Here is a 16,212-nt window from a genome sequence, read left to right as displayed (position 1 = left end):
GGTCCTCATGTAAACTCTTGAAGTGAAGAAGTGGTAGTAGCAGTGTTCTTAATGATAGGGACGTTTGGCTTACCCAGTGTATGCCTTCCTCCTGTACATGTACTTTAGGCTGCTTGGCTCTTCTTGGTCCTGATAAGCTAACAGTATATTTTGAGGAATTAGTTTGATGGCTGGATTTTTTTTCTCTTTTTTTTTTTTTTTTTTAACTCATTAGGAACTGGAAGCTGCTCTTCACAGGGATGATGTGGAGTTTATCAGCGACCTGATCGCCTGCCTTCTTCAAGGTTGCTATCAGCGCAGAGACATCACGTGAGTAACCTCGCTCCGTGGCTTAAGTGCTTTGCATGGGAGCTAATTAACAGTCACAGGGATGTTTCACAGCTTTGGAGTGATGACATAGCAGTGACCAGCAGTCGTTAGCGATCAGGCTAGATTCTTCACTAAGTGGAAGGGAATTCCAGTTCTTCAAGGGCTGAGTTGCAGGTTATTGATTTGATGGGCCCATTGTTAAGCAAACTTCTTTGGGAGAAAAAAATATTCAGATCCCATGCAAATCTGTTTAATGTTCTGCTGTGGTGCTAACACATACAGAGAACGCCTGCTTTTGTGTTCCAAACTCTTATTTGGGCAGTTTAGTAATACCACAGTAAACGTTTAGATCATCACACATTTGAGGGATGTGGTTTAGTGGGTATGGTGGTGATTGGTTGATGGTTGGACTAGATGATTTTAGCGGTCTTTTCCAACCTTAATGATTCTGTGATTCCATGTTTTCAATATTTTCTATGCATTGCTTAGAATAAAACTTGCTGTTCCACAAGCCATTTCACTTGCATGGAAGACCCCACTGCTTTACAGAGAAAACTGTAATTTTCTTGGAAATAAGAGGAGCATTGGAAGCAGTTCAGTTGCAGAATGCTGGAAAGTGCTTTCACATGTCTCTGGATGTTGAAACATCAAGAGTACACTTCATTAGTATCCACGTAAAGTAGCCTTCTGAAAAGAGACTGCTGTCTCATTTCATCCATTTCATCCATTCTTTGGATGATCACTGCTCCCACAATGGAATGTGCTCCCAGTGATAACAGTGCTCTTTATTTGTTCTTCTACCATGAATCATGTTAATAAGAAAGCATAACTGAGGAGAAAAAGACAACTTGGCAACAGCTGCTGTTGCTTAGAAGAGGTACTTAGGCAAATACATAGGCATAACCACAGGTGCTTGTACACTATTTTTAATCAACTGATAATGTTTATGTGTGTGTGTATGTGTGCATATGCCCCAAAAGTATGTTTTCTTCCACTGCTGTGTTGCCAATGGGCCCATGTGGATTTTGGGACCTGAAGAAGGCAACTGTGCTGTGTTTAGTGTCTCTGAAAGAAATTGATGTGGTGAGAAGCTTGATTGTAAAGTGGCTACAATAACATACACCTCCTTCATCAAAGTAGTCACAGAGCAATGTGCAATCCTGCTTATAAACTTATAATACCAACTTTATTTGTTCGTGCTGGAAACACTGGAAGTGTAGTTCCAGTGTGTAGTTCAAGTGTTTTGCATGCCTTCAATCTGTTCACCTGTGTGAAACAGAGGAAGATTTGTCTTTGCTAAATTTGATGAAATCAGCATTCTGAGGTTCTCCTAAACTCTCAAGACCTAAGAGTGTTCACTTAACAGTTGCACTCTTTAACTGACTCCCCTTTCTCTGTTATTTTAATTAAGAAAAATCAGGCATGATTCATGAGTGAGTTGTTGGCACGCTGTTTGTCTTTTAGGGGCTTTGCACATGTGCACGTGCACATTCACTCACATACAGTAACATGACTCACCTGGCAGCTCAGCAGTGTGTACGGATTCAATATTGTGTATAGGTATCAGTTTGTGTGCATGTAAATACAGGCTTGCTTAAGTCTGAGCTGCAAAAGATAAAACGAGGTAATGCCACTGCAGAAAAAAGAAGTGGTAAGCCAAGCATGTTTTTGTACAGCCTAGTACCTTCACAACTGTTGCTCTCTCTATCTGCATATAAGAGGTGATGTGGGAAATAGAGAGCTTACACCTTCTCCAAAAGATTGTGCTAAGGAGAACATGAGATTCCTGAAGGGAAGCCAGCTCAGCCTTTCAACAGCACCTCCTGTAGAATGGGGCTAATGAATGGACAGGGGAATAACAAGAAAAGTATTTTTCCCAGGGGACCTGGGGACTGAAGCACAGCAGGAGCAAAGCATTGGGAATAGTGGAAGGAGAGTATCAGGAAAACTGGAATTACTGAACCTCTGGGAAGGAGGGTTCTGAAGCACTGCAGGAGAAGCAATAAGGAAGCAGGCTGGAAACAGAAGGAAAGGTGCCATATGCAAAAGGATGCTATGAATAAAGAAGGATTAAGATTCAGTCTAAACCTTAGGCTTAATCCTAGTCTAGTTAGTCTAATCTTAAACTGATTTTTAGCCAAAAAACTGTAGATAAATGAAAAATGGTGGCCTGGATGTACTTAAACAAAGTTGACCTGCTGCTTGTTTATGCTTATGCAACCAGCCGTGGAGTATTTATTCAAAATAACCTTGTGTTTTTAAATCCTAAAGTTCTCATTGTTCCTTAAGATTTATTTCCATCACCTTTGTTCCTTCTACTCTGAGCTCAAGAGCCTTGGCCAGTACTCAGCTTTCCTAATCTACTCAGTTTGTCCCTAGTTAACGGTAAAGAATTGAGCCTCTAATTGACCTTTTGAGTGCTCAGTGGACAAAAATGTGCAAGTGTAAGAGGCAGAACTTGTGTGGAAGATGAGCTTAGATCTGTCTTTTTATGATAAACCAACACTCTGTATTTTTTTGTTGCAGACAGGTAGGAGGTGTGTGTGTTGCGTGGGAAAAATCAGCAGTCTCATAGACCATCACAGTGGCATTACAATAGCAATTTCTACAGTCATTTGTGTTCTGCATCCTTCTGCTGAAGCTCTGAGCTGTTAATCTTTAGCCTGTAAACATTGCTTCCTTTTGCACCCATGAGGGGAAGGTAGGAGCTTGCTTTCATCCTCGGTTTGGGGCTGGAATACTGAGGCTCATGCACAAGATGCTTAATAAAACTTCATATAAAATGTCGTTTACCTGCTTCTCAGAGGGTTTTTGAGGTTTAATTAGATTTGTAGTCTTACCTCTTTGATGGCCAAAATGTTATCTGTCTATGCTTTCTCACAGTCTGTCTGGCAGTAGATTGCAGTCCTTGTCACATCTGTTTTGACGGCATGCAGAACTTAAGGGTGAGCTGGGTTGCCTGGCTTTAATCATGTATCATAAAGGGGTATAAAACTGTCACATACCTTTGCTAATTATAACGTGCTCTCAATTAATTTTGGAAGTGGAACCTCGCTGAGAGCCCTTCTAACACACAATTTAACATAGTCTTAAGTTGATTTGCTTATTATTCAGGGGGGGTGGAGAACCAGATAAATAATTCTGTAGGATTCTGTGATTCTTGGTTTTTAAGTAGAGCACTGTGTTTTGCAGCTTTCCTTTGGTTTTGATATTCTTTATGACAGACTTGCATACGAGAGAAACTGTTTTTCACTAGGTTTGATGGTTAAGGAGTCTTGACTGTCTTGTAACTTACAACTTCCTTTAAGGATATAATTTCACTACTGTGGTTATTCAGTGGGATGCCGTATGTTAGTCTCCAAATTGTTATTTATCATAATCACAACAGTTGGGAACACTCTTTGTTGACCTGATTCTTAACACATTAAGCATTGTAGAAGTACAGGACTTAGAAGATGGTAGCCTGCATTTCTGTTTTCCAGCATCTTTAGCAATGACCCAATAGCTGTCCTTGTTTGGCAACAGGCAGGCAAAGCACTTGCCCAGAACAATTTCTCTCTTTCTCTTCTCTCTCCCTTCTGATCCAAAATATTTTTGTGTCATAACCTGCAGCTTTTGTTGTTTTGTAAATGCTCTTAATAGTGTTCCCGTAGCATCCATACCATCTAAGTACTAACCATAGAATAACTGATACTCTTGAAGCCTTTTTCTATGATCTCTCTTCCCAGTCTTATGTTATAGGCACAATTTGGTTTGATGTCAGTGAGTTTACCCATATGTTTTTCCAACCTTTAGCATTTTTGCACAGACCTCGAAGTCTCTATATTTCTTTTAATTGTTTCAAAATGCACCTGCCTGGAAAGCAGGAAGTGGCAAGGTAGACAACTCTATATAGAATTTGGGGTTTGTACAGCAAATTTTTAGAGCTGTTTTTAAAAGCAGTCATGTTTGGTTCAGAATCTCTCTGATACAAATTGGGCAGCTGCATAGGCCCTAGGGACTGCCACTTTACTTCCAGCAGGAAATGTGACTTGATGACTTGTATCAAGACAGGAAGATCAGAGCTTCAGCTAACAGCAAAGGCCACAGCAGGAGCCTTCTGCAGCTGTTTTAAAGTCAGAAGTGATGGTGTGACATGGATGTGCACACTCAACTAAAATAATCCAGAAAAAAACTCCCACTGTTCGACATTTCTTTAGGTGAAACAACAGCTCCGTTGTTGCATTTTAGCTACTTTTCAATGCGATGGCATAAAAAATTTCAATGACTTCATCGTGCTTCTCACTGGGAAATGTTTTACATGCTACTGTCTCTTGAAAGAACATTTTAATTACTTTTCTTATAACATGTGTCCCTTTTTATTTTTTCAACGTGGACAAAGGTGCAAGAAAGTGAGGAGAGGAGCAAAACAATCTCGCAGCTCTTGCTGTGCCCCATGAGACTTTGCTTCTTTAATCTTGGAAGTCTGGTCCATCATGGTTACTGAAAATTAGATAATTGACTCACGGCACCACAGAAAGCCTTTGCTTACTCAAGAACCTCAATTATTATTTTTTTTTTTATTTGCCCTCCTAAAGCACTGGAATTTTTTTCTTCCCAGGTGGATGTTTTTTGTGCCCATCTTCCGTTCTTTCTGGATCTGTAAACTAACCTTGGAGTCTTTGCTCTAATGAGGACTTTCCCTAACTCCCTCTCTGCCCTCATTTTTCTGAATTACTTCTCTCCTATCCTCATTTGAGGCATTGAGACTCCCACTGTGATGACTGAAGAACTATATTCCCTCTCTGTAGAACTGACAATCCAGAATACTGCCTCTACTCTTACTGATTTTCTAATGCTTGTTCTGTAATCAGGTATTCGAGTGATCACCAGAAAAAGATAAGGGATAATCTGAAATCGTCTTACCCATCTGGGCAGAATGCCTGCTTTTGTGTTTAGTAGCTCTGACTATTTCACTTCTTGTTTTTGCTTTGTCATTTTCTGTTCACCCTTGTTCTTTATTCTCCGTGGACTTTGTCTTTAAAGGGTGCTTTGGTAGAAATGCCTTCAGTAAAATGCTTCACATCTTGAAATTGCTCCTTTGCAGATGACTCTACAGAGCTGCTTCCTTACAGAAACTGCTGTATATTGGTTTGGTGTAGGGAATAAAGTAGCAAATTGTCTGGGATAGCTGGTAAACCAGTGCCAGGTTTTCAAGCTCATGGATACTGTGATGAACCAGGCTGCAGAAATAGCTAAGCTGCCGTACCGTGACAGTCTGAATGGATCCAATGCCTCAGTTGGTGCCGTAATATCTGGGGATATCTGGGGCAGACAGTCTCAGCTCTGTCACAGCAGACCTGGGGAACAATACCTTTTGGAAAGAGTTTACAGCCAATGCTTGCACTTGTGCCAGTGACCTCGATTACAACAACTGTTTCAATGGCCCAGTCACAAACCACCTCACTAAGTCAGAATCATATTCATGAGTGCCAAGTGAATATCAACAAGATCAGCATTATTTAGGGCCTGACTTTTAACAAGTGCTGCGTTGCGTATGTCGTGGAGATTGGTGGATGGCCTCTCAAATTGGCCCAGTATCATCAAAGCAGGAGATCATCAAAGCAGGGGGCGAGGGAGATGAAGTGGCTGCATTGCTCATCTTGCATCTAATATTACTATTTATTGTAATAATAGCCAAGCCACGCAAGATGAGGCTTTTAAAGGGTAAAAAGTGGAAATGAGGCAGTTGGCAGGTGTTGGGAAAGGAAGGATGAGATTACAGCAGTAAAATAACATGGTCATTCAGTGATTAATGAGTAGTACAGTAGAATAAAATTAAAGAGAGTTTGAGTATAAATAAAGCTAAGTAAGCGTCTTTGATTCTCAGATGGATAAAATGAATCTCTAAAGAAGAATTTGAAGAAAAGTTGGTTGTGTACTCTGGAAGTGCTATTCCACAGATGTGGTGGGAAAGACAGTGTGTGTGAAAACTGCATCATTGCCAGGGCAGATGGATGAGAGACGAATAGATTGGATAGCTGGGGAGAGGGAGTTATGCAAAGTATTGACAGGAAGGAATAGGTGGCTAGACTTAAAAGGCTGGATAAAGAACAGTCAGTGAAGGGCCCTGGAAACTGCAATGATGCCATAATGCTGCTGTCGTTGTTTCAAATATGAAATGGACAGCTGTGTGTTTAAGTTTTTGATATTGCAAACTAAACACTCCCGAGAGGAGGAAGATAGTGATGACAAGGAAATAAATTGAGAAAGCATATGGAAAAAGTCTGATGTTCAGACAGAAGGAAGCAGATAAAGAAAGAACGATGGAGAAAAAGGGACAAGATGTGGAAGTCCTCTCTATCTAAAACCTTTGTCTTGCATTTCAAAATAGTGATGTTCCAAACCACTGGTACAGGATTTTTGCTCTAGCACATCTGTGCTGTTAGGTCACCTCCTAGCACCTCAGTGAGGCTCTGAAACCAGTCTTTGGCCTCAGGACAAGTATTGGAGAAGTCGTTTTCTGGAGCCTTTTAACCCCAGTGAGCTTGATGAACATCTGAGGTAGGTACTGGCCAGCTAAGAATCTACTACAATCAGTTTCTGTTCAAAATCATTTTTGCTTTTAGTTTTACCTTGTTTTATCTTCTATCCTTACTCCATTTCCTTTTTACTCAAGCAGCACAGGTAGTTTAAACTTTTGGAGAAAAGAGGAAAAGCCTGTTCTGAAACAAATACACAAAAAGTCTTTTTGAAGATCTACTTGCTTATCTGTAAAAACTTGTTCTTACTTCTTGTCCCCCAAAATACTGCAGGGCTGGTTCTAGGACAAGAATTCACTAAGCTTGTTTGCTCGAAGACCACCCCTATGCCAGCTATTTTTTGCCTCAGAAAGGACTCTCTTCTCTCACATTAACTGCATCTTTCTGTGAGCAGCAAGGCAAATAAGGATTTGTTTCAAATGCATTTGTGCCATAATACACAAATGTGTCCTATTTCCCCATAATCATCAGTAAAATAAGTCCAGCTCCTTCTCCTCAGTGCTCATCATCACTATAATACCCTAAGGTCCTCCCTACAACCCCTAAACAATCAGAATAGTGTACAGTGCAGCAACACTGTTGAGCTTCCTTATGGCTATAATTTGGAAGCATGGTTTCTGTTGGTGAGCACTAAGAATGAACAGTGCAGCATTAAGCTGGCTCCTCTTGTTCTTCAAGGATCCAGGAATGAATAGTAAGTAATGATCCTCTTCCATTCTGAATGTGAAGCACAATGAGCATCATTCTTATTTGCTCTTTCAGAATATAAGAGATGTATTTGTGTCTTTCTTAAGCTGATCAGCTCCAGCTCTCAGGAGTTGATCTGCTTCTCTTTGGAATGAGTGTCACCATCAAATAACAGGAGTAGAAAGAAGAAGGTATAGAGACGAAAATCAGAAAGCACAGACTGAAGCCTGGGTGGTGCTTTTAAGGTAATCGGTGGGAGAAATGAAGTGCCACAACAAATGGACCAAAGTGTTTGCTGTTGTATCAGGTCGGCAGGTGAAAGTCAGGCTCTAGGTATGTTCCATTGTCCTTGACCATCCAGAAAGCTGTGTTCATCCCTACTGAGACAGAAGGTACTGTGCCTTAACATTCATTTCATCACTTTTGGAGCAGCTTGTTGTTGAGCATGCGCAGTGTGTGGTTGGTTGCCAAGGTCACGTAGAGTAAGCCACAAAAAGGAGAGGAAATAACTCAATACTAAGAGTCAAGCTGTGCACCTGGAGGCAGTGTGGTCAGAGCACAGCAATTCTCGTACATAATTGTGTCTGTGTGGCAGCAGAGATTCCTCCTTGAAGGGCCGCATGTCTCTTCCAGGTCAGATAAGTAGGCACTGGCTATGCACCCAGCCTATGTAAATCAAAGCCTCTCTTAGCCAAGCCCTTCAAAGCCGTAGCTGGCTGGCTTTCCAGCCTCCCCAGCATTGCCACTGACACAGATGGACAGAGCTAGCTTTCCCAAGGGTACTCATTTCCCTCTTGAGCACCCAGATCCTTCTCTCTCCCTTCTTATTTTATCTAATAACTTGTGGATAGTTCTTTGGTTAGCTAATAAATACTTCTAACGCCAGTTCTTTTTTCTTCTTTTTGGTCCCTCAAGGGACAGGCATTTGTTATTCAAAGCCCAAGGTACTTGACAGAGTAGCAATGCAGAAGCCCCCAGGCTTCGAAAGCTGTCTGTGCTGTGGCATCATTATGCCTAGGAATGATTCCCATCCTCAATGCCTGATAAGCCTGAGGTGGAAAGAGCTGAGTGGAGAAGAATGCAGCATTCCAGATTCCTGAAGGGTGCTGGGAGGCAACCGTCAGTGATGGGAGGCAACCGTCTGTGCTGTGATTGGAGGAGTTTCTCTTTCACCTGCTCATCAGGGCCTTTCAGGATCATCACTTTGCTTCCAGCTTTATCTGACTCCTTTTAATAAATCCAGCCTCCTATCTGTGAAAGGAAGGCATCTCCCTTTGTTGAGCTGTGATCAGAAGTGTCCAGGATAGTTTTGTTTTGAGGCCTCGAAACTGCTCCTTAAGCTCTAAAACTAACCCTGGGAATTGGTGTGTCTCAGATTTATTGCCTTGTGAGCGTATGCTCTGAGGAGAACCTTGGTTCCTTGCTTTTCAGTTGCATCCAAAGAGTGACATAATTTACTGATCCATTAAGTCTGTCAGTGTCATCAAGCCTACTGCCTGCTGCTGTGCTTGTAAAGTCTCCAGTTTGGCATCAGTGCTGCTTAATCTTCTCTTGGTGATCTAATGTTTCACCAGGAGACCAGCTGTGTCCTACAGATTAGTGTATTCTCTGCCTAGTGCACCTGTGTTCTGATCTCAGTGCTGGTCATCATGACACTGCATTGCTTACCTTCCTAATCGTGGGTACCAGCATGTGCACCAGTACCTTCAGCACACATCCTGGTGTTGATACTGAGCCTCTGGACATCTCTTCTTCCTCTTGACATTCTGTGGTGTGTTTTTCTGATTTTGAGCCTGGCAGAAAAGTGCACTTTGGAGTCTCAGGAGATTCCTTCCACTTTACTTAGCATGCTGTCAGGGAAAAATTATGTTCCCAGTCTAGCTGCAGTGATGGATCTCTTTGGGTAAGGAAGCATTGAGTTCTGACTCTCCTCAGCTCTCCAGCCCTATTTGCTAGCCTTCCAGGGAGTTCATTGCTTAATGAAAACCATTTTCCCTGGCCCTTTCTCAGCCAAGATCAATGTCATCACACGATGAGGAATGGCATACAATTAGACTTTTCCCTTGAGAATTCCCTCAGAATTACATGCCACCTGGACACCAAGCTTCCTTCAGGCATGATGCAGAAAATTTTTCTGTTCTATCTATCATTAACCTTCTGCAGGGGCTTGGGTGAAATGTCATTTTCTGGTACTCTTCCACCTTGAACATAGTGCAGGATGGTACCACACTGTTACCAACTCTACCTTCCTTTCTGGGTAAAACTTCAGTAACTGGCACTGCCTCTTTCTTGGGCTCCCTTGGCTAAACAGATCGATTCTTCAAGGATGGTAAAGAGCATCTGACACTGTTGGGGGTGTGCGTCTTGTCTCCCCTGTGACTGAAGAACTGGGCACCAAAGTGATCATCCCACGTTATTCAGTATTCTGCCTCCATCAATTTACAGACTTTTTTGGAAACAGTTATTTTATAACGTCCAGCACTCATTTCCAGGAATGATATTTGCTCTTAGTGCAGCCCCTGATAAAGAAGCAGAAACCATTCATTGCTTGGCAGACGCTCAAGTCGTCTTCCCACTCAAGCAGGATATCTGACAGACCATCCTTCCAGGAGTTTTCTGAAGATTCGTAGACCTTTCCAGATGCCTAGTTTAGAATTTCAACTGTATCTCAAGGAAATGAGATTTGTATTTTTAGGCATGAAGACAAAAAAAAAAAAGCTTCAATATTATCTACTTTCCTGGGCCCATGCTGGAGCATGTTTCAATGTGGTGGTAGGCAAATGCGTAGTGGTTGTTGTTGAGAATAGTTTGAGAATAATTTCCACTTGGAGTTTAAACCTCTCCTTGCTCATCTTCTGGCTTGTACCTCACATTTGAAGGCAACTGATTCATTACTGCACCTTTTGGTGAAACTGGATAAGCTGTGGAGTACACAGTATCTGTGGGGTTAATATGGCAAAGCTGAGCAGGTGAGTTTCAACACACCTTTGGTTTGAACATGGTCAACCTGAATCAAACTCAGGAATACTTGTGGAAGATAGCACAAATCAATAATATTTATGCAGTACTACAATTAAGGGGGGGTGGGAAAAAAGATTTTTAAAATTGTCCCAAATTACCTCCTTGTAAACATTTCTACTTTGATTCACATATGTCTTCACATATTTACTTAGCAACAACTATGTGCTCACCACAGTGAGGTTTCAGGATCTTCCAGCAAAATTAGTTTTCTTTCTCCCTTTTATCCCAGTTATGCAAAACCATTGATTTGCAATTATAAGTTTTCAGTTGAATTGCAGCATCGGTAATGGGGGAGAGAGTTCCTGTTGACTGTACCTCTTGACCAAAATTTTGTTTGTACTGAGAGCATAAATTTCCCTTCATGGAAACTCAGCTGAGCAGAGAGTTGAGCTGGCAGTGAAGAAGAGTTATGTTTTAAGTAAGTTTTATCTTGTCATTAATATTCTGTTACTTTGTCTGGGCAGCATATGCATCCTTGTCCTCATCCCTATCACACCCAGGACTTTTCTTCCTTTGCCACCGTACACTTTCAGCTATTTGGGATGTTTCTGGCTGCTCTGGTTTTGTTGCTGTTCATATTCTTATTTGTTCCCTTCTCTAATCAAACAAAAACACGCAGACAACCCCTGTTCCTGCCTAAAGCTCAAATGCAGCCAGTGTGTATGTAATTAGCCATACATGTATTCCTCATCCTTCAAGTAACCCACCAGACGTGACAAACCCAACCCTTCTGTCCTTCAGCACTTTACATCTTCACACCAACTGCTTGCTTTCTCCAGCTTACTTGGCCAATTAGGCTGCTGTTCTATTGAGACAGAGAACTGAATGCTGGGCATCTGCTTATTTTCTTGTTTTTGTAGTGGAGATAGAGCAACAAGGAGGCAGATAAAGACAGGAACTGGTTGGCATATAGGAAGAAAGGTCATCACTGCCTTTGGATTGTATTTCCTTCATCAAAAATCACTTTTGCCTTCTCACGTGGAAGGAGTTAGGTTGAAGATGCAGCATTCCTCTTTGTTGTCTCCATGTACCTTGAGGTGCTAGAGGTAGGACAACTATACATAACACTTGTGGCCTCTCCTGCTGTTTCTGGGGCTGGTGATGACAATAGAGAAGCCCTGGCTCACAGAAGGGTGCTTGGAGCTGCTGCAAGCAGGGAGATGGAAAATGGCAAGACAGTTCAAAGTAACAGGTATGTGTGATTTCTCCTGCCAGTCCTGCCTTTCTCTCTCACAGCCCAATTAACAGGGGTCACAGAGCACTGATTAGCTGCCTTGGCGGTTTGTGAACATAAAACAGTGAGAAACCCAGGGTGAATGGGGGAGAGAAGATCAAATAGACACTTATCTCAGCACTCCTGACTGTCCCCAGCATTTGCCAGCCAAAGGAAAGAGCCTTTTCAGACCTGGCTGATACGGGACAGCGCTCTATCAGTTCCAGTATCTCTTCTTCTTTTCTGTCTTCTCTCAGCAAAACAACAAACAAGTCACTCTCAGCTGTTATGTTGAGCAAAGGGCGACTGCTAGATAAAAAAGACAGAATCACGGGAAAAGCATGGACTATGGGCAGCTGAAGAAAGCTAAAGTATGCCCTATTGCCATATTGGCTCGTGAGGTGAGTTCATTTCTTACATTTGGCTTCCTCTTTGAGGGAGCAGACCTACTGCCTCATGGTTCTCACATGAGGGAAATGAGCCTATATGAGACAGAAGGCAGCACACATTGGCTCTCAGCGGGTGAAAGGGCATCTCCATCTAATCCATGCATTGGTGACTGTAGCACTAAAGAGCCCAAGGTGAAAACTTGCCTGGTTTCCAGTTTTTCTGTCATTGCTAGGGTGAGAAGTCTGCGCATGCAGACCTGGAACCTTCCTGGAAGGGTAAGCAGCTGTGGTGACCTTGTGGCTTCTCCTTCTTCCTTTGTGCTCCCTTTTTTTGGGGTAGCAAAGCAACACTCCCACTTCTGCTGTCATGTCCAGGTTAAGTGGCTGCACTTGCTTCTGTCAAGCCAGCACATGCTCCTGTGGTGCGATCCCTTATTAGACTAGACAGCCCACATCAGCTCTCCATTCTCTCAGCCTCCCTGGAGACATTGCCTCGCTCCATAGCTGTTCCTATTCTGCTTCTCTGTGGGATACAGCATGTCTGCCAGCTCACCTTCCAGCTTCTCCAATGTTTATTCCATGGAAGATTGCTCAAGGTAAGATGGAAGAAGATGCAGAGCAGGACTGGAATGCTCTTAGCTACTGACAGCCTTGGTTTCTCTGAGCTAAGTCTTCTCCTAGAATCACAGAATATTCCAAGTTGGAAGGGACCCATAACGATAATCAAATCTGACTTGTAGCTCCGCATGGCACCACCAAAAATCAGACCATATGTCTGATGAGCTCTGTCCAGACGCTCCTTGGACTCCAGCAGCTTGGGTCTCTGGCCACTGCCTTGGGGAGCCTGTTCCATGCCCACCGCCCTCTGGTGCAGAACCTTTTCCTGATATCCAGTCTTGAACACAAGCAGTTTAGGAATTCAGCTGGGAGGATGGTAGATTCTGTTGTATCCGACACTGCCAATTAGATTTCTTTTGTAAGATCAAGTAGCCCTTCTGCTGGAGAACCTCCTGTCCTAACTTTGTGTTACTATGTTGGAGGAAAGGCCCTAAACTATGCCAGAATCCTGTTGTCTCCACTAAGCATTTCTTCAGCCTGTTTGTTCTGGTGGTCTCAGTGCCACATTTGAGCTCTGGAGAAAGTTGTAGGATGGGCAAGTGAGTGGTAGGGAACAGGAATTTCTGGGGTGCTGACTTTACTCTGCTGTCCTCAACTTCTCTGAGAGTCTTAGCTGTATCTTTTAGGGATGTGGAAATCTCCCATGACTTGTGTTTCAGGCTGCTCAGTCCAGCAGTTTGACCAGAACACTTTTTACTAACTGGCTATTTTTTGTTCTTTTGGTTTCAAATAAAACCATGGCTGTAAAGTAGAAAGAATGTCTTGCCATGTCACTCATGCAAAGGTGAAGATAGAGATCAGAGCACTTTGATTCTTCTATTTTCTTTTTCCTCTTCTTCACTACCAACACTCCTGAATGGCCACACAAGTACACCATAGAATTGCTTGGGGTTTGGGCAGTGCCTGCATTCAGAAAACTTGTTCTAGCTGAAAGTGAAGCAAAGCAGGCAAGCCTGTATGTGCATAGTGTTGGACTCCCATGCCAGCAATCTTTGCTCTCTTTCTAACTGTGGGAGTATGAACTTCACTCTGGAGGTCTGTCCAATTTTTTTATTTTTCCTGTTTTATGGTCTTATTCAGGGTCCATTAATGTAAAATGTCCTCCTTTCCTTTGTAGCCCCATGTAGGTCAGCTGGTTTTCTCATGGTACGATAACAAGGAAAAGCAGGGCAAGGCTAGGAGTTTGTTTCCTCTCTCCCAGGGCTCTGCAAAGAGCTTGCTGTCACCAATTCGGTGAGGCTAGGAGTTACTTCTTCCCTCATGACTGGTCCTGGCTGGAATTCAAGGTCAGTCCCCACCAGCAACGCAGGAAGCTGCTGGCTGGATTGGAAACAAAACATGGGCGTTAAAGCTTGAGGTCATGATTCACGGATCTCCTGCTCCTCGGTCATTTTGCTCTGCTGCAGTGAAGTGCTCAGAGGGGAGGCCTTTCAAGGTGCTTGTTGCCCTTGAGCTTCTGCCAGGCTGATCACAAGTTGGCCCACGGTCTGAAGAATACACGCTTCGTGTTGGCTTGCACACCTTCTGAGTGAGACGCGCACAGAGGGCTTGGAAAGAAATAGGCAATATTCCAATCTGACCCTTTCTTTCATCCCCAATGGATGAGGTAGTGTCTTTTTTTTTCCCCCTGCATCGTGCCTGACTGAGTTTCTGAGTAAGGTAAGTGGTTTGAAGGTAAAGTGCAAGCTGGTCCATAAGCCTTCCTCCCCCGCCACAGATAAGAAAGCTCATTAATACAGTAAAAAAAAAAGTCTCCATTGTTACATGAGAGCTCAAGGTCAGGCTGGTAGTACTAACTCATATTGCTTCTGAGGTCAGCCTAAGCTTTCTCTTTCTGACAAGCCGGGATAGATTGATCATGGGGGCCCTTACATTATTTTTTCTTCTGAAATAGGCTTTGCTTCTCCTGACCCTGTTAATGATGTTTGACTGAGGTCATCCCAGCAAACCCTGAATCCTTCCCATTACCTTCTACTGGGCTTGCCTTTGTGCCGAAGCATTGTGTGCCTGTTAAGAATTAAGCTTTCCTGATCTCTGCTACAGCAAAGAAGCTGTCTTCTGTGCGGGGGGAAATATCTTGAATGCCATCTGTCAATTAATGCTCTCATTAGCACCTGAGTGACTCTCAACACCAAGCTGGTGCCTTCTTGCCAATTCAGAACTTAAAAGGTGCCAGCCCATAAGGTGAAATATCTTCAGTCCATAAAATTAATTCCATGATAAAACATCTGTTCTGATGAGACCTTGATTTTTCTTGTTTCTTTTAACTGAGAGATCACAGAGGCAAAAAAAAATTAAAATAATCCTGTTCACTATGAATTAGATGCCCAAAAAGTCTATTTTCCTCTTGTAAATGCAACAGTTATGGTGGGTGGCTGAGACAATCCAAGTCTTTTTCAGCTTTTAAAGCTTTTACCAGATAGAGATATCACTTCTGTTATTTTTCTTACTGGCTAACTCTGCAAAAGGAAATACAAGAGTAATTCTGTTCCTGCTTAAATATTCTTTGGGGGGAAAAAATTGAGCTCTCCCAGTCTTGCTTTCCTTTTCCTTCTCACAGACTACTTTGAAGATGTCCTCAGTGTTGGAGGAGGTCTATAATTGTTCATGCTGTCTGTCATCCTCTGGTTTGGTCAGGGTCCTTGGTTTTAATTTTGGGTGCAGAATGCACTCTCTGGGATAAGATGTAGGTCAGGCTTACCATTTTACCAGCCCTTGTAGCTTAAGTGTGTTCCAGTATTTACTCTCCCATTGCATTTTGCAAATTAAATGGAAGGAGACTTAGAACCCTGTCAACGCGATAGATATCCTAGCTAGTGGTCCTGGCAATTATTCAGCATCTGAACTTTCACAAGGCTTATCTATGTGTGCCAGCAGTATCTGAGCATCGGTGAGAGATTTTTGTCTCCAGTGTTTCCAACTCCTTATCCTAATGTTTCTTTTAATCCAATATTTACTCTCACAGGCTTGGGGTTTTTGTGTGTGCTTTTTTTAAAGTTTTGTTGTTGTTGTTGTTGTTTTAATTGGAGTGGTGAGGGGGAGCTTGTAACAAAGTTGGCAGCAGTTGACCGCATAGGGAAGTATGCTGTGACAGTAATTCCATACTTGGGCCATGGCACCCTGCCTGCGGGAAGTGCAGATTGACACAAGGACTCTCTTACTGAATCAGTGTTTGTTTTTGCTTTCTTTTTTTTTTTTTTTTTTTGGCTTGATTTTGTTTACAGTTTCCCAGCCAAGATTTGATGTACTCTGGAGACTTTAAAACTAAAAAGCACAAGTGGCTCTGCTTCCTTTTGAGATGAGGATTTAAAACAAAAACAACAAACCAAACAAATAAGTGTAGGTGTGTATTTCTAGCCCTACTCTTATTGGATTCACTCAAAAGAGATTTCACATTGAGTTTGCCCTACAGGGTTCCCTTGGGGCTGGGGTCCGTGGGGGCAGCTATCTTCTC

General features: G+C 42.6%; 1 protein-coding gene across 2 annotated transcripts in view; it reads left to right on the top strand.

The window, feature by feature from the left end:
• The window catches only part of LOC128073229 (chromatin remodeling regulator CECR2), a 97,884-nt gene that overhangs the window by 46,338 nt on the left and 35,334 nt on the right, over window positions 1-16,212 (top strand). For both annotated transcript variants that reach the window (XM_052667855.1, XM_052667854.1), the window contains exon 2: window positions 215-309. The gene's annotated coding sequence lies outside the window, so the exon portion shown is untranslated. The remainder of the gene's footprint in view (window positions 1-214; window positions 310-16,212) is intronic.

The sequence above is a fragment of the Tympanuchus pallidicinctus genome, unplaced genomic scaffold (genome assembly GCF_026119805.1).
Source record: "Tympanuchus pallidicinctus isolate F22 unplaced genomic scaffold, pur_lepc_1.0 scaffold8, whole genome shotgun sequence".
In the NCBI taxonomy this organism is placed as follows: Eukaryota; Metazoa; Chordata; class Aves; order Galliformes; family Phasianidae; genus Tympanuchus; species Tympanuchus pallidicinctus.
The sequence above is the reverse complement of the archived record's forward strand: the minus strand, read 5'-3'. Positions and strand labels throughout refer to the sequence as shown.